Source organism: Staurois parvus, unplaced genomic scaffold (assembly GCF_062004578.1).
Source record: "Staurois parvus isolate SC_StPar_1 unplaced genomic scaffold, SC_StPar_1.0 ptg000061l, whole genome shotgun sequence".
NCBI lineage: Eukaryota > Metazoa > Chordata > Amphibia > Anura > Ranidae > Staurois > Staurois parvus.
In genome coordinates, this window is record NW_028317857.1 from 11,349,808 (window position 1) to 11,366,149 (window position 16,342).

The window sequence follows — 16,342 nt, forward strand, 5'->3', positions numbered from 1 at the left end:
ATACTGAAGACAAAGAAAAGCTGTTGCCCAAAGCAACCAATCACTTTTCAGAATTCACAATAAAATGTGAAACCTTACTGATCGCTATAGGCAACAGACCTTTCCTTTGTTACCCTCAACGAAGTACAAAAAAAATATATTTCTAAAACCCAAATGGGCAGACAAATAATGCAGTCTGCTCCACTCTCTTTAGCTTTTTAGAATTACTTTACATATAGAGCAGAAGGAAAAAAAAAAAAAAAAAAAAGGAAGAAGGATGACGATATGTTTTTGCTCTAGGTGCTTTCCATAATCTACTAATAAGTTATCATATACATAAAAGATGCAGGGAAGCAGGGGCAGACTGACAACTCATGGGGCCCCCGGGCAATAGGGGATCATGGGGCCCCTGTGTCCTTGCCCACACTCAAAAAAGCCTAGGGAAAAGGTACCAGCAGCATTTCATGGGGCCCCTTACTGCCTCGGGCGGTGCCCGAGTGCTCGAATGGTCAGCCTGCCCCTGGGCACAAGGCCATAGTACACAGGGTTCCAATGACGAGACGTTTTCCAACATGAACCATTTAGGACTTATATGTACGTATGTGTTTTTCTTCTTTTTTTTTTTAATTTGGTGCGTTTTTGTAGCATTAGGCAGGTGTATTGTCGTGTGTTTCCTTTATGTGTTGACATGCACTTTCGTGTATAGGGTGAACAGCCTTTGACCAATTTTTACCTGTTATTACATAAAAATAAATATTATAGGCCTTTTGATGCGCTGTGATTCCATGGGCCTCCCAATGCAATAAAACATGGAAAAAGAATCAGAATTCATATTTATTATGTGTTTTAGTACTGGTTCACGCTAGTACAATTTCAGATGTGACATGAGTTGCAGAGTATCGCATGACAAGGGAGATAACATTATATTTAATGGCGCCCTTTCACATCAATACAACTCCGCATGGAGCAATTTAGGAAAAGGTTCCTGTACTACTTTAGTGCGATTCTAGAATGATTTTGTAAACTGACAGAAATCACATCTGCATGCAATTTGATGCAACCCTAACATGATTTTGAAAGCGAATACAGTTTTTTTGTTTTTTTTTTTACCCTCAACTCTCCTCCCAGGTACAGCCTTATTCCCCAAATGCAGAGACATGAAAGTCACATTAAAGCTGCAAGTCGTACTACATAAGGCCTGGTTTTACACTAATGCGATTTGATTTTGATCCAACTTCATGTGTGATTTAAGTTATGTTAAAATGCAACAGTGTAAATGGACCCTTAGGCTGGACTTACACCTTTGCATGAAGTTTTTTCCATGAAATTTAACAGAAATACTGTACATCAAAATACATGGGTTAAGGCGCGCATTGTTAAAACGCACGTTGAAATCCACTATAAAATGCATTACATCACAGATTGAAAACATGCAACAATGCATAGCATCATGCTGACTTTTAGTGCATTTGCATTGATTTACATGAAAAATGCTTTAGCAGAAAAAAAAAAAAAAAACACATTGGTGTAATTCCATCCTTAACCCCTGGTTCACATCTGTGCGTTCATGCGGGCCGCGATTTCCACGAGCACGAGAGCCTACTCATTTGAATGGACTCCTCTTCCTCAGGACGCGCAGGGAAGAAGACCCTGCACAACTTGGGAAATCACAGCCTGCACCGGAATCGAGGTTCCCAGTACAGTTGCGATTTCCAGTGCGGCAGCATGCTATTAGAATCAATGGCACTGGTCTGCGGGTCTAGCAATCCTCTGTGTGGGTGGTACAGCTGCAGGTATTTGTGCGGGTCCCGTAGCGGCACCACCCACACACATGTGAACCTAGCCTAAAGCAGAACTAAAACCAAAAAAGTATTATATTGCAGCTTACCGATCAATAGATGTGGCAGCTGCATTCGTTTTCTTTTTTTAGTCTCTTTCCTCCTATTTGGTGATCCGGCCAGTAACACCTCCTGAATTAGAGTACTCATACTCTGGAAACAGCTGCAACAGACACCTCTTAGACCAGGGGTGGGCAAACTTTTTGACTTGAGGGCCGCAATGGGTTCATATATTGGACCCGGGGGCCGGACCAAGAGTAGATATAGTAATTCATCCCCCATATAGTAATTCATCCCCCCTATAGTAATTCATCCCCCATATAGTAATTCATCCCCCATATAGTAATTCATCCCCCCTATAGTAATTCATCCCCCCTATAGTAATTCATTCCCCATATTCCCCTGTGTCAATTTACTTACCTTTGCTCCGCGCGTTCCTCTCGCCGTGTTCCCGCACCGTTCCGGTCTTCAGGGCGGACTGTGAGAGGAGCCTAGCTCCCCTTACGTTCGTCACGCTGCCCCGCCTACACACATCCTGACAGCCATCCTGACAGTATCACGCTCCCCGGGCCGGATTAAAAGGTCCGCCGGGCCGTAGTTTGCCCATTGCTGTCTTAGACAGTAGCATTGTCAGTCTGGGGTGGGGGAAGGGGAGGGAGTGTTAGATGTCCTAGCAGATTTAAATACACTAAACACATTGAAGCCAAACTCCAGCTAATACTTTGTAAGCAGTTACAACAAACAGTGTTGTTTCTGTTGGGACAAAAGTTTTACCTAAATAAAAGCTGATCATTGTAAAAACTCCTGTCAGTAGTAAATGGTTTATCTCAACCCTCTAACTGCTACGAAGCAGAGCAGCTTGTTCTGTTGACAAACAACAAGTTTACTGCCTAGATCCCCAGGTGAAAAATCAAAAAAAAAAAAAAATCAATATTTAGACCTCTGTGCTGGATGCGTGCCCAAAATAAAAAATATTAACACCCTCTTAAAGTAATTGTCTAAGACCAATAATAATGCCAATCACTGCTGCTACCTTATATAAAGAATACAATAACGAATGTGAAGAAACACTTTCCCCAGGGCCCTATGACCAAGTCTGAAGTGATGAAATGCAGCGACCGGTTGTGACATCAGACCCGGGACTGGAAGTGATGCAGGAGCATTGTCCGAGAGGTCCGGCGGTGGTGAGAGTACACATGCCCACATCTGATGTCAATCCACAGTGATATGATAAGCATTTTTAGTTCATTTACTTTGTGAGTGGCTTTCCATTTGTATTAAATACAACTCTGAACATTGCTTATTGTACCATTGGAGATTATTTGTATCTTTCCATGGCAATGATACCTGGTGGAGAGGAGTAAGGAGGTTTATGAAGGATTACACAGCGGTGCCTTTAAGTGGAGTCTCAACAAGCATTACATGCCAATCATGTGTGTGAAAGAAATGTGGATCTGATGAGAGTACACCCAGAAGGGAATGTTCTCACGAGCACGTGCTAGTGTTGGTTTGGGATGTAAAATGACAAGAAGATTGGAGCACTTAATGTGACACCCACATGATTTGATGGACTTATGGCAACAAGGCCTTCTCTGATTTTTATTTGATGTGCACATGCTTTCGATTTAGAGTTCACAGCACCACTGGGGAAAATAGAAGAAAGCCTACAACAGAAAACTAATGCAGCCATCACATCTAAGAACTGGTAAGCTGCAATAGAATAAATGTTTGCTTGGGGGTTTAATATCACTGTAACCACTTTCCCGCTGCCATATAGCAAAAGTACTGCGGCAGGGCTGCACAAAATCACGTATACATACGTGATTTGCATTTCCGGGTAGGCATGTCAATCACAGGCTGCCGATTCGGGGCCGGCACTCGGCGACTGTCGGGTAAAGCTGACAGGGGAGAGACCTGTGTGTTATCAATGCTACTCTCTCTCTCCTGCAAGTATGGATATGCTGTTTTGCAGCATGTCTCCCTAGTAAAAACACAGCACACAGTAAAAACACATACAGCACACAGTTATCCCTTTGATCACCCCAGATTTTAACCCCTTCCTGCTCAGAGTCATTGCTTTTTATTAGCTGGGGATGTCAGTGGCAGTTCCCCCCAGTCCCACTATAAGTCGCTGATCGCATTACTAGTATAATAATTAAAAAAAAATTCCAATATATACCGCCATAGAACTTTCACATAAACCAATTCATTTACACATATTGGGATTTTTTTTTTCTCGCAAAGACATGGAGCAGAATACATTTTGGCCTAAATTTATGAAGCAATTTGATTTAATTTTTTTTTTTTTATTTGACATTTTTTATAGCAAAAAGTAAAAAAAAAATACATATTTTATTTTGAAAATTGGTTGGTCTTTGTTTACAGCAGAAAAAAATAAAAAAAACACAGAGGTGATCAAAAAGCACCAAAAGAAAGCTCTATTTGTGGGAATAACAAATTTAATTTATGTACAGTGTTGCATGACCTCGCAATTGTTAAAGTAACGCAGCGCTTACTGGTCAGGAAGAGGGGGGGGTAAATCCTCTGGAGGGCAAGTGGTTAAAAGGAGTTGGATGCATTTCAGCTCCCACGTCACACATATTCTATGCAGGCTCACACACTTTGTTTAGGTTTCAGGTATTTGCATACCGGCTCAATACACAGGCATGCTCTAAGTATTCCCATCGAGCTGAAGCCCTAGAATTTGCCACTAAAATAGCAGGAAGGTCAGGACCTCCTTCTGAAAATGCTAGATGCCTGGCTGTTAGGAGACTCCTAACTTATTATTTAGAAACCCTGACCCTGGCAGAAGCATGTTAATGGTTCCCAAACATTTTCAGGACGGTGACGCTAAAGGCGCAGAAGCCAAAGTAAAACCTTGACAGCTTCTTTGCCTTGTGACCACCTGGCTCCCAGTATGTACCTAGATCAGAGCTGATCAGATTTAATTGGATCCTGTCTAAATTGGCCCTAGTATGTGTATGTATAAATGTGAGTTAGGGACCTTAGATTGTACGCTCCTTGATGTTTAGGGACTGATGTGAATGTACAATATATATGTAAAGCGCTGCATACATTGACGGCGCTATAGAAGTACCTGAAATAAATAAATAAAGCCATAGATTTCTTCCATGGAGATCCACTGTCACTTCCAAATTGTTTCAGCACTGTCATATTACTCATACACCATTGTTCCAAACTGCTCCCTGTTACTCAACTAGACGTGACCTCATCCTAGCAATCATGCGTTCCTTTCACCTCTCCCAACCAGGTGTAGTCATCACTCCTCATCGTCTATCGCTGTGTGACACATCCTGCTGTCTCAGATGTCAATCACATTACTCCAGCGTTGTAAAGGCCCTTTTACATGGACGATCTGACCAGGTCCACCTGTCAGGTTTTCAGATGGCATGCAAAGAAACGAACAGAGGGCGCACAGGCCTAGTGAATTATCTTTTTAAAAATGATTTATTGTATAAAAGAAGTGGCAATATACTCAAAAGGATAAAATGTCAAGGGCACATCATATAAAGTACAGCAAGCTCCAATCACACTGGATGATATCCGTAATGGGATCCTTAGACCTCCAACTGGCTGACGCGTTTCGAGGATTCGCCTCTTCCTTAGAGCCCTTTACATTTCCCTGGTCCGTTGAGGGCAGCAAGCCGTGCATTTTCTAGGCATCCAATGTGTGGTTCTAGCCTTTGTGGAGTCCATCAGGAGTATATGTCACTTTTTGTCAGATTTTCAGATGGACCCGATTAGAAGGTCCATGCAATCTTATGGACTGACCGATGTAAATGGACTGCTCCTGGGTCCAATCAGGCCCACATCCTCCTCCATTTGGGAGGACCGAATTGGAGGCAGTCCTTTTACACCCGGCCACCAATACAGCACAGTGGGGTCTGTGTGTCCGCTCTGCAAAAACTGAATTGACACAGACCTGTCATCCGCCTGCTCTGCTCGGGTTGGAACAGAAGGCACCCACGTGAAAGGGCCCCAACTCTTTATCCTTTGGGTTAGCTAGGTGCTGGATGTCATTACTACAAAATGCAAACACACGTGGTGGGGGAGAAAGGGCTTGTCAATGGGGAGCCCAAAGAAACAGAAATTTACACACAGGTTGTCCTAAAACAGCTTAATCAGTTGGGGAAATTAATGATTTAACTTGTTGATTAAATAAAATGAACCTGTGCTCTGCCTATTGTGAAAAAAAAAAATTTAAAAAACCCTAAAAAAAACCTAAAAACTCTGTATATACATGTATTTCATTGTGTAGGTTTTTTCTCCTGCAGTCAACGTCCTTGTCATCATACTAATTCTTCAGCCACATATTCACATTCGTAAGACCCCAATGAGTACCTTTTGCCCCCTTTCACACAAGCATTCCGTTTGTTCGTTTTTTAACCATCCGTTGATGAATGAAAAACGGACATCAATGCATCTCTATGGAAAAACAGATGTAAACAGATGAGAATTCATTCATATCTGCATCCGTCAACACCCGATTTCTTTTTTGTTTGTTTTTTTTTTAATGGATCAAAGCCCTATTTTTGTTCTGTTAAAAAAATTGGAGGGAAAAAACTGATGTAAACAGAATTTGTTTTTTTCTTTGAAAAAACACGACTGAACTGATTAAACAAACGGAACGTCCATGTGCAAGGTCCATTGGGAGGAGGTGCATGGATCTGAAAGCAGACACTGTGTTCAGATCCATGCACCCACTCCTATCCACATATCAAACTGAAATGTTACTGTGTTCATGCAACTGATGAGTATGCATCCACTTCTACAGGCTGAATGCATACAACTGAGAGACAGTTGTCACCCTACAATGGGAAGAGATTCTGAACAAGGATCTTTAAGGCAGGATCATCAGATAACCACTTCACACAGGGGGACATCATATGATACCCTGGGCTCTCAGTGGGTATACTAGGATGATGCTTGCACCTGCAGGCATTATCCTGCTATGAACATTTTCAGCAGGCGATGCCCTTATATACGTGATTTTGCACAGCCGTGCCGCTCTGTAGCAGTACTTCTGCTATAGGGTGGATGGCAAGTGGTTAACTTGTTTCTTCAGAATTCTCCATAGGTGTTCGATTGGGTTCAGATTAGGAGACGTAATTGGCCACTGAATCACTTTTCACCCTGTTCTTCAGAAATGCAACATTGGCCTTAGAAATGTGTTTTGGATTATTGTCATGTTGGGAAAGTACACAACGACCAAGGGCACGGAGTGATGGTGGCATCTTCCCTTTCAATTTAGAGTAGTACATCTGTGAATTTATAATACCATTAATGGAATGCAGCTCCACGACACCAGCAGCACTCATGCAGCACCACAGAAGGACACTGCCACCACCATGTTTCACTGTAGGCACCATGCATTTTTCTTTGAACTCTTCACCTTTGCGGCACCATACCGTTTTGAAGCCATCAGTTAACAAAAACATTTATCTTGGTCTCATCACTCCAGAGTACAGAGTACCAGTCATCTTTTTCAGCATGGGCCCTGGCAAACTCTAGGCAGGATTTTTTGTGTATGGGCTTTAGGAAAGGCTTCCTTCGTGGACGACACCCATGCATGCCATTTCTCTTCAGTTTACGCCGTATTGTGTGACGGGAAACAATCATTCCAGTTTGGTTTTCTACTTCTCTAGTTAACTGCAGTGAACTTGCATGGGGACTTTCTTCAACCCTTCTCATCAGAAGATGCTCCTGTCGAGGTGTTAACTTCCGTGGATGGCCTGGACGTCTCTGTGAGATGGCTGCAGTTTCATCTTTGTTAAATTATTGTATCACTTTTGCTACAGTATTCTGACTGATAAGTAAAGCTTTGCTGATCTTCTTGTAGCCTTCACATTTCTTGTGTAAAGAAACTATTTTCTTTCTCAGACCTTGTGACATTTCTCTTCCATGTGGTGCCATTGCTAACAGCATGAAATGGTAAAAGAGTTTTGTTAGGTAACACCCTTTTATATTCAACTGTCTGCTGGATACCTGTTTAATGAATAATTACACTCGCCTGTAGTTGAATTCTTGTTAATTAGGATTTTATTGTCTAAACTTTTGCCTAGCTCCTAAGACTTTCATTGGGGTATATTCATTTTTGCAACATGGTCTTGAATTAATTTTTCATAAAAAAAAATTTTTGTGTGTGCAAATTAACAAATCTTGTTGGTAATCAATGGCCAGCATTTGTGGGAGTATTTTGTAATATAGTCTCCCCTGGAAAATGTTGATTCGGAAAGGAAAGGTTTTCTGACAAATCTGTAGGGGTGTACTCCTCATTTATTGGGAGCACTGTGTGTATATATAGATTTATTTGGGGGTTCTATGTAATTTTCTACCACATAGATCTATCCATCTATGTGTCAAAATAGGCCCGGTGTTAAAGTGGTTAATGAAAACTGCAGATTTGAAAAGATTGTAAGCAACTTTTGAAATTAAAATGAACATCTTAAATCTTATGAGATTTTGGTTTTAGATTTACTTTAAACTCCCACTCTCTTATCCTTGTACATACACATGTAGAATCATGAATAAAACTATTTTTGGTTCAGTTGTAAAGGAGATTTTTGAATCAATACAACTCACCTTACACATTCTAGTCTTATATCCAGACAAGCCTAGGTATTGTTTAACATACCGCACAGAGTTTACATATTTTTTACAGCAGTGCTGCCAAATATCTTCCAAACAAGAGGGCAAGAATGTTAAGAAAACACGTGCCTTTGAAAACAATTATGTCATTTAGCAGAATCTATACAGAATACAGGTAAAGCCACTGGATTCTCTCAAGTGACATCCTTTGTTAGAAATATTGATTAAAGACCAACTCCGGGAAACTCCTGCAAGGTTTAACTACTCATATAGGTCTAAGGGGCATAGAAAAGAAGATTTACTGGTTTCATCCTCTGCACTGCTAGACCAGTCCCTGAGGCAGCTTCTCCACGCACCAGCGGTCTAAGGTCCGGACATCATCAAGACCCATGCAGGGTCCATAGTCTTCCACTGGACAAATGTCATGGGACAGTCCACAGTTGGAGCATGGGGGAGTACTGTCTACCAGGGATCAAAGATCAGTAGGTAAAAGTGTTTTTACTTTCCGCCAGAATAAATGAGCAATTAAACCTTGCAGTGCAAGAGCACTTCAACAGAGAACGTTCAGATCTTCAGGAGTTGGGATCCTGTACAAAAGATGAAATATATGTTAACTCCAAAACTTTCCTACTCATTGAATGTGATCAAGCATGCTGCAAGTGAATTCGGAACCCCCTAAAATGTTTTAGGTCAGTGGATTAACATGACTGCCAATCAATTAGCATTTTAGGACATGTCTCAAAATTTCCACTCACCTGCTCGCATTTGGCGAGTGGAAATAATATGGAGGAGAGTCACTGGCATAGCCGGCACCACCATAATGCAGCACAGACAGCCGGAAAGAAAGATCCCGGCGCCATTGGTGTATGTGCCCGACACACACTGTACCCATTAAAGCACAGCGAGCAGGGGGGAGCTAGCGGCTGGTCTCAGAAAGAAGGTAAAGGATCGGAGCTATCCATCACTAATGAGAGATCTCAGCTAAACAGCGGCGACACCAGCCTGCAGGTGGATGGCTGGAGATCCATGTAGAGTGCCCGCTCAGCTGCCTGGAAAAAGCAGTGGTCGAACAGAAGGCAGCGGGTAGGATGAGGGGGGAGACGGGCACTGAAGCTGAGCAGGAGGCACAGGGCGTATTCTTTGTAGTGGCAGGATGTCTCCAGTGGCTCAGCTCTCTGGTATGTCATGGGTCAGTCGGGCTGGAAGAAGATCGGCAGAAGGAGCTCAGCAGCGGTGAGAGCCAGACACCTACATGAAGCCCTCCTCCTCCTGACCACTGCCATCCCCGTGGTGACCTCGCACTCCCAGCTTATGAGCAACTCATCCCTCCATGCTCACCCCCCCTTAACTGGGACTACACAAGCCCAACCACCCACTGCTGCCTGATGACCAGATGCTAAAGAGGTTCTCCCATGTCCTGTCTCAATGCCCTCTTTTGTCCTGCTGCCCCCCTACTATGACACTACCCCCCTCCTGTCCCACTACCCCCCTCTATGACACTGCCCTCTGTCCCGCTGCCCCCCTCCTGTAACATCCCCAGCCCTGTTCCGCTGCCCCCCTCCTATGACACTACCCCCCTCCTGCCGCACTGCCCTCCTCTATGAAAGTTCCCTCTGTTCCACTGCCCCCCTCCAGTAAAACCTCCCCACTGCTGATGCTGCCCCCTTCCTACCCATTTGCCCACCTCCTGCCTTGCTGTTCCCCTCCTGTCCCGCTGCCCTCCACCTGTAATGCTTCCCCCCCATCCCTCTGCCCCCCCGGTTGGTCTGGAGACCAATGACCTGCAGGCAGCCGTGTTGACTGGCAGGGGCAGCCCCATCCCCACATCTTTGTGTTTTTACTCTGGCAGTGCAGAGGCGGCTCAGGGTGCTGGTGGGGACATCTGCACTAGGAGTCCAGGGATGGGGAGGATCCATCTGCACAAGGAGTCCAGGGATGGGGAAGATCCATCTGCACAAGGGGTCCAGGGATGGGGAGGATCCATCTGCACAAGGGGTCCAGGGATGGGGAGGATCCATCTGCACAAGGGGTCCAGGGATGGGGAGGATCCATCTGCACAAGGGGTCCAGGGATGGGGAGGATCCATCTGCACAAGGGGTCCAGGGATGGGGAGGATCCATCTGCACAAGGGGTCCAGGGATGGGGAGGATCCATCTGCACAAGGGGTCCAGGGATGGGGAGGATCCATCTGCACAAGGGGTCCAGGGATGGGGAGGATCCATCTGCACAAGGGGTCCAGGGATGGGGAGGATCCATCTGCACAAGGGGTCCAGGGATGGGGAGGATCCATCTGCACAAGGGGTCCAGGGATGGGGAGGATCCATCTGCACAAGGGGTCCAGGGATGGGGAGGATCCATCTGCACAAGGGGTCCAGGGATGGGGAGGATCCATCTGCACAAGGGGTCCAGGGATGGGGAGGATCCATCTGCACAAGGGGTCCAGGGATGGGGAGGATCCATCTGCACAAGGGGTCCAGGGATGGGGAGGATCCATCTGCACAAGGGGTCCAGGGATGGGGAGGATCCATCTGCACAAGGGGTCCAGGGATGGGGAGGATCCATCTGCACAAGGGGTCCAGGGATGGGGAGGATCCATCTGCACAAGGGGTCCAGGGATGGGGAGGATCCATCTGCACAAGGAGTCCAGGGATGGGGAGGATCCATCTGCACAAGGAGTCCAGGGATGGGGAGGATCCATCTGCACAAGGAGTCCAGGGATGGGGAGGATCCATCTGCACAAGGAGTCCAGGGATGGGGAGGATCCATCTGCACAAGGAGTCCAGGGATGGGGAGGATCCATCTGCACAAGGAGTCCAGGGATGGGGAGGATCCATCTGCACAAGGAGTCCAGGGATGGGGAGGATCCATCTGCACAAGGAGTCCAGGGATGGGGAGGATCCATCTGCACAAGGAGTCCAGGGATGGGGAGGATCCATCTGCACAAGGAGTCCAGGGATGGGGAGGATCCATCTGCACAAGGAGTCCAGGGATGGGGAGGATCCATCTGCACAAGGAGTCCAGGGATGGGGAGGATCCATCTGCACAAGGAGTCCAGGAATGGGGAGGATCCATCTGCACAAGGAGTCCAGGGATGGGGAGGATCCATCTGCACAAGGAGTCCAGAGCTCGCACACACCTGGACATATCAGACTTTTCTGGGGGATCACACATACATACCCACTGATACACACATGTCCATACAGTACATACATGTATGCACATATGTACAGGACCAGTGGCAGTATAGGATCATTAGGCAGCTGCCTTAGTGTGCCAGGATTGAGATACTCCTCCTTCTGCACATACTACTACTGGGACTGGAGAAAGAGGACAAGGGATGGATGTTTGCTTTATGTTATTATTGGTAAATTTGTTGTTAATAGTTATTTTTTAACTTTATTTTTCATAAAACATTTAACAATGTCATTTCATGAGATAATTTATGAGGGCGTATTTAGGGGCGGAATTAGGGGCGGGGCAACTGGTGTCAAGTAACTCTTAAGGCCTGGCTAGTAGCTCAGGACTTGAAATTGTGAGCCCTGTTTTAGGGAGAAGAGGGGAGCAATGACAACCTATGTATTTCTACCAACACAAGACAAAGTGACATTAAAGCCATTTTCAGGATGCTGATAGCAGGACTAATATGTTCTTGCTATTCTTTTTTTCATATTTCTCCTCTGTTCCTGCTCTGATAGCTGAACCCCAGCCATGCTGGTAGTCTTCAGGTATGTTGGTGGCCCCTGTGCTTTCTGGGACCTATGCAGTACTGTCATTTTGTGCATGCTCATATTTAGAACTAGAGGCCTACCTGCAGCCACTTCCAGCATGGCAAACACAGTCTGCCCCATTGCAGATGGAGGGGGTCATTTACATGCCACAGCTGCGATGGTTTGCATCATGGCTGCAGTAAATATAAAGCAGCATGCAGCACTGCCTGTCAGACTCAGCTATTCAAGTGAATAGGAATGTGACAACTGTGAGCCAGCCATTCATCTTGCTGTTGTGACTTAATAATCCCATTGTAAAATTGCCACTCTGAAAAAAAACAAAACAAAAAACAACAACAAATATAAACACGGACACTCAGAAGGCACCTTCTGAACACCTGACAGCAGCTGCTTAGCCATACTCTGATAAATGATCCACCGCAGATCACTTTTCCGGCAATGAGCTACTGAGTGCCAAACCCCCCACTATGTTCTGTTTATTGTACAAGAGCAGTTTTTATTCTTCACATTGCAATAATAATAATAATAATAATAATAATAAATTACAAAATTGTTCATTCTGCAAAATACCTAAAATATACATTTTGGACATTGAAACACACTCTAAATTAAATGCTCTCCTAATGTATGGAACTCTAGGGCCTCGTTCTCATGGGATGTACTAAAGTGTATGCCTGTGCTTACCCGCAAGGGGATGCATAGATGTTCCATGCATTCCTATGCAAGCAAGTTCTAGGGCAGCACAGTGGCTAAATGGTTAGCACTTCCGCCTGGCAGCACTAGAGTCGTTGGTTTCCTCCGGGTACTCCGGTTTCCTCCAACACTCCAAAGACATGCTGGTAGGTTCATTGGCTCCTGTCTAAATTGGCCCTAGTATGTGTATGTATGAATGCGAGTTAGGGACCTTAGATTGTATGCCCCTTGAGGGTCAGGGACTGATGTGAATGCACTAATATATAAATATATATATATGTAAAGCGGTGTGTAAATTGATGGCGCTATATAAGTACCTGAAATAAATAAGTAAAACATCAGTTGAAACATATCGGCTGCATGGACACAGCCACTGATCTCAATCTGGCATCCATGCAGGTGCAGGTACATGGTCTGCGTTCAGAGCTGTGCACCTATACAGATGTCGGATCGGGAGCAGCGCCTGTGTCACAACTGACACGAATGGAACCACCTGTGCATCCCCTTGCAGGTAAACACGTCCCGGCATATGCATTAGTACGCCCCGTGTGAATGAGGCCTAAATCTCAGCATGCCCAACAAAAGGCTAACCTCAAATTGCCTAGGGGTGACAACTCTAAAGCTCACCACAAACATTACAATCTAATTGTGCAATCTCTATTAGATCTACCACCAACTATGTGAAGTAAGGGCTGGTCTGATTGGACAGATTAGGTAGGTCCTCAAATTACATATTTTTGCTAAATCTAAGGTTGATTGTATGGCCATAATGTAAAGTGTATGGCGACTGGTGCATGATGTACTATGAGCAATAAAAACGACAACATTCAGTAGTTTGGCACATTAGCATTATATATGGTGCTGCTTTCAAACATGCAAGCAATAGCAAACCCAAAAACATAATCAGTCATTTCACTCCGGGGGGGGGGGGGGGGGAGAAATCACAATGACAGCTCTTACAATGTCCTTCCAAGCTAGACAGTCTCATATCAGACGTGAGGTAGAAAAATAAATAGAACATAGAATTTAAAGACATTGATTGTAACATTGAATAGAGACACTCCGTGCCTAGAATGACTACAGTAATCAAGCCGCCAAATGTTCACAGCAAGAATGTAAACAGGATTAAATATGACATTTTATACTGGAGAGCAATGAAAACAACAAAGGCAGTAAAAGAAGCAAATACAGGAGAGATGTCAAATCAAAAAAAGGAATAAAGACACACATATGAAGAGATGGATACAGATGTTCGATATTACACACATATCATAGTACCACAACACAATAATGTAAAGAACAAATGTCATAATAAAAGGACATCAAGGCACAAGTGATTATCCAAAAACTCACCATATGAAAAACATTGTAGGCAATTACATGAAGAGAAAACCTTTTTTTGTGTATTACGTGTGTACAAAACCCAAGGGGTTACAAACACTATCCATGCTGTTGAGGATGCACTAACCCATAGCAATCACATTTCTGTACACCAAGGTAAAGCTGCATTCACACTTGCAGTAACATTCATTGTTAACTTCACCTCAAAAAGGCAATAAAAACACAAAGTTAAAAAAAATGCTCAAAGCTCAAAAAAGGTACAGGAGCTATGTAAGAAAGCCCACTGAAATGAATGGGCCGGCCGATGCATGTGGTGGGACAACATGCAAAAACATGCCTTTGCACACATTGACAAAACACTATAAAAGTGAATGCAGTCTTAGATCAGGGACAATGGCCATACAATAGGCTATTGTTTCAACCTTTCACCAACTGTATTCATTTATACAGCAAAGATGTCTGTACATTGCCTTGATCCATCCCAGTGTTTTCAGAATAAACAGAAAACTAGCATTAATAATGGACTCAGATTGGATGTTTGTTCTAGGTTCACAAATCAACTGTAGTTACAAGCATGACACAGGAAGATAATACACCAAAACACTAAATATATACAAAAACCGTGTACAGATCTATACAAGATACCTATAAGACTGTTATTTATTCAAGACAATATAAAATGTAAACATGAAGCCATTAAAGTGTTACTAAACCCAGGACCCTGCATCTACTCTATCTGGTCTCTCACAGAGCAGTCTTGTGACTTCTATCAGTGTCCAGCAGAGCACTGGTTAAAGCTTGTAGGAGGAGTTTTCATTCTGCTCTGGGAGAATGCAGAACCCTTAACCTCTGTCTGGACAATGCTAACTGGCCCTGTGCTCATCACATGCACTCCCCCATTAAAAAAAAAAAAAAAAAAAAACACTCTAGCAATACACACCAAACTGAGCATGTGCAGACTGTCTCCACACGATATGTCTTAACAGGAGATAAGAGGACACTGGAAGAAGGGGAGGATCAGAGAAGACAGGCTCAAACAATGCGTTTACACAATGCAGAGGATTAACCCCTTAGATCCACAGTGAGTATAACAAGCATGCTTTACTGCATATACAGACTGATTTTACTGTTGTGGGTTTAGTAACACTTTAAAAAGTAGATCTAAGCATTTGATAGACAACATACTTTGTTAAAGTACCTTGTATCATAAACAACTACAACTTCTGTTTGTTTATGTTTTTACATAAAATACGGTTTTCACCATTTTTCTTTTGATGTATGGTTACATCTCACACTTGCTGATCTCCTCCAGCCTTTTTCACCACCTCCTATCTACAATTGTGAACAATGCCAGCACAATGTGTGTTGGCATGGCAGCCTGTAGTCTACTTCAGGGGAGAATTTGAAAAGTGACAACACATGAGCACAATTGTGAGACAGTTGTCACCACAAGAAGTGCTTGAACTAGGATCTTTACAGTAGGATCACCAGGTATTCTTTTAATAAAAGCTATAGAATTAAAACAATTTTAGAATTTCATAAACAAGTTACAGCTTCTGAGATTTCTTTCCCTGAAGAAAATGGTGGTTGGGTATGTCTATTCTGTTCAGGCCACTTAAGAAGGTTGTGGGGATCTCTACTTTGTCCATACCCTGGCAGAAGCTGGTGGCTGGGTATGTCTATTTAGCCCCTACCCTGCAGAACATATTGGTTGAGTATATCTGCTCTTCCCATACTCCAGATGAAAGTGGTGGTTGTGTACGTCTATTCTACCCCATACCCCTAAAGAAGGTGGCGGTTGGGTACGTCTATTCTACCCCATACCCCTAAAGAAGGTGGCGGTTGGGTACGTCTATTCTACCCCATACCCCTAAAGAAGGTGGCGGTTGGGTACATCTATTCTACCCCATACGCCTAAAGAAGGTGGCGGTTGGGTACGTCTATTCTACCCCATACGCCTAAAGAAGGTGGCGGTTGGGTACGTCTATTCTACCCCATACCCCTAAAGAAGGTGGCGGTTGGGTACGTCTATTCTACCCCATACCCCTAAAGAAGGTGGCGGTTGGGTACGTCTATTCTACCCCATACCCCTAAAGAAGGTGGCGGTTGGGTACGTCTATTCTACCCCATACCCCTAAAGAAGGTGGCGGTTGG

The 16,342-nt window shown here is 44.1% G+C and overlaps 1 protein-coding gene across 5 annotated transcripts in view; it reads right to left on the reverse strand.

Moving 5' to 3' along the window:
• WDR37 (WD repeat domain 37) overlaps positions 1–16,342 on the reverse strand; it is a 214,529-nt gene that overhangs the window by 196,941 nt on the left and 1,246 nt on the right. The gene's annotated exons all lie outside the window — the stretch shown is intronic.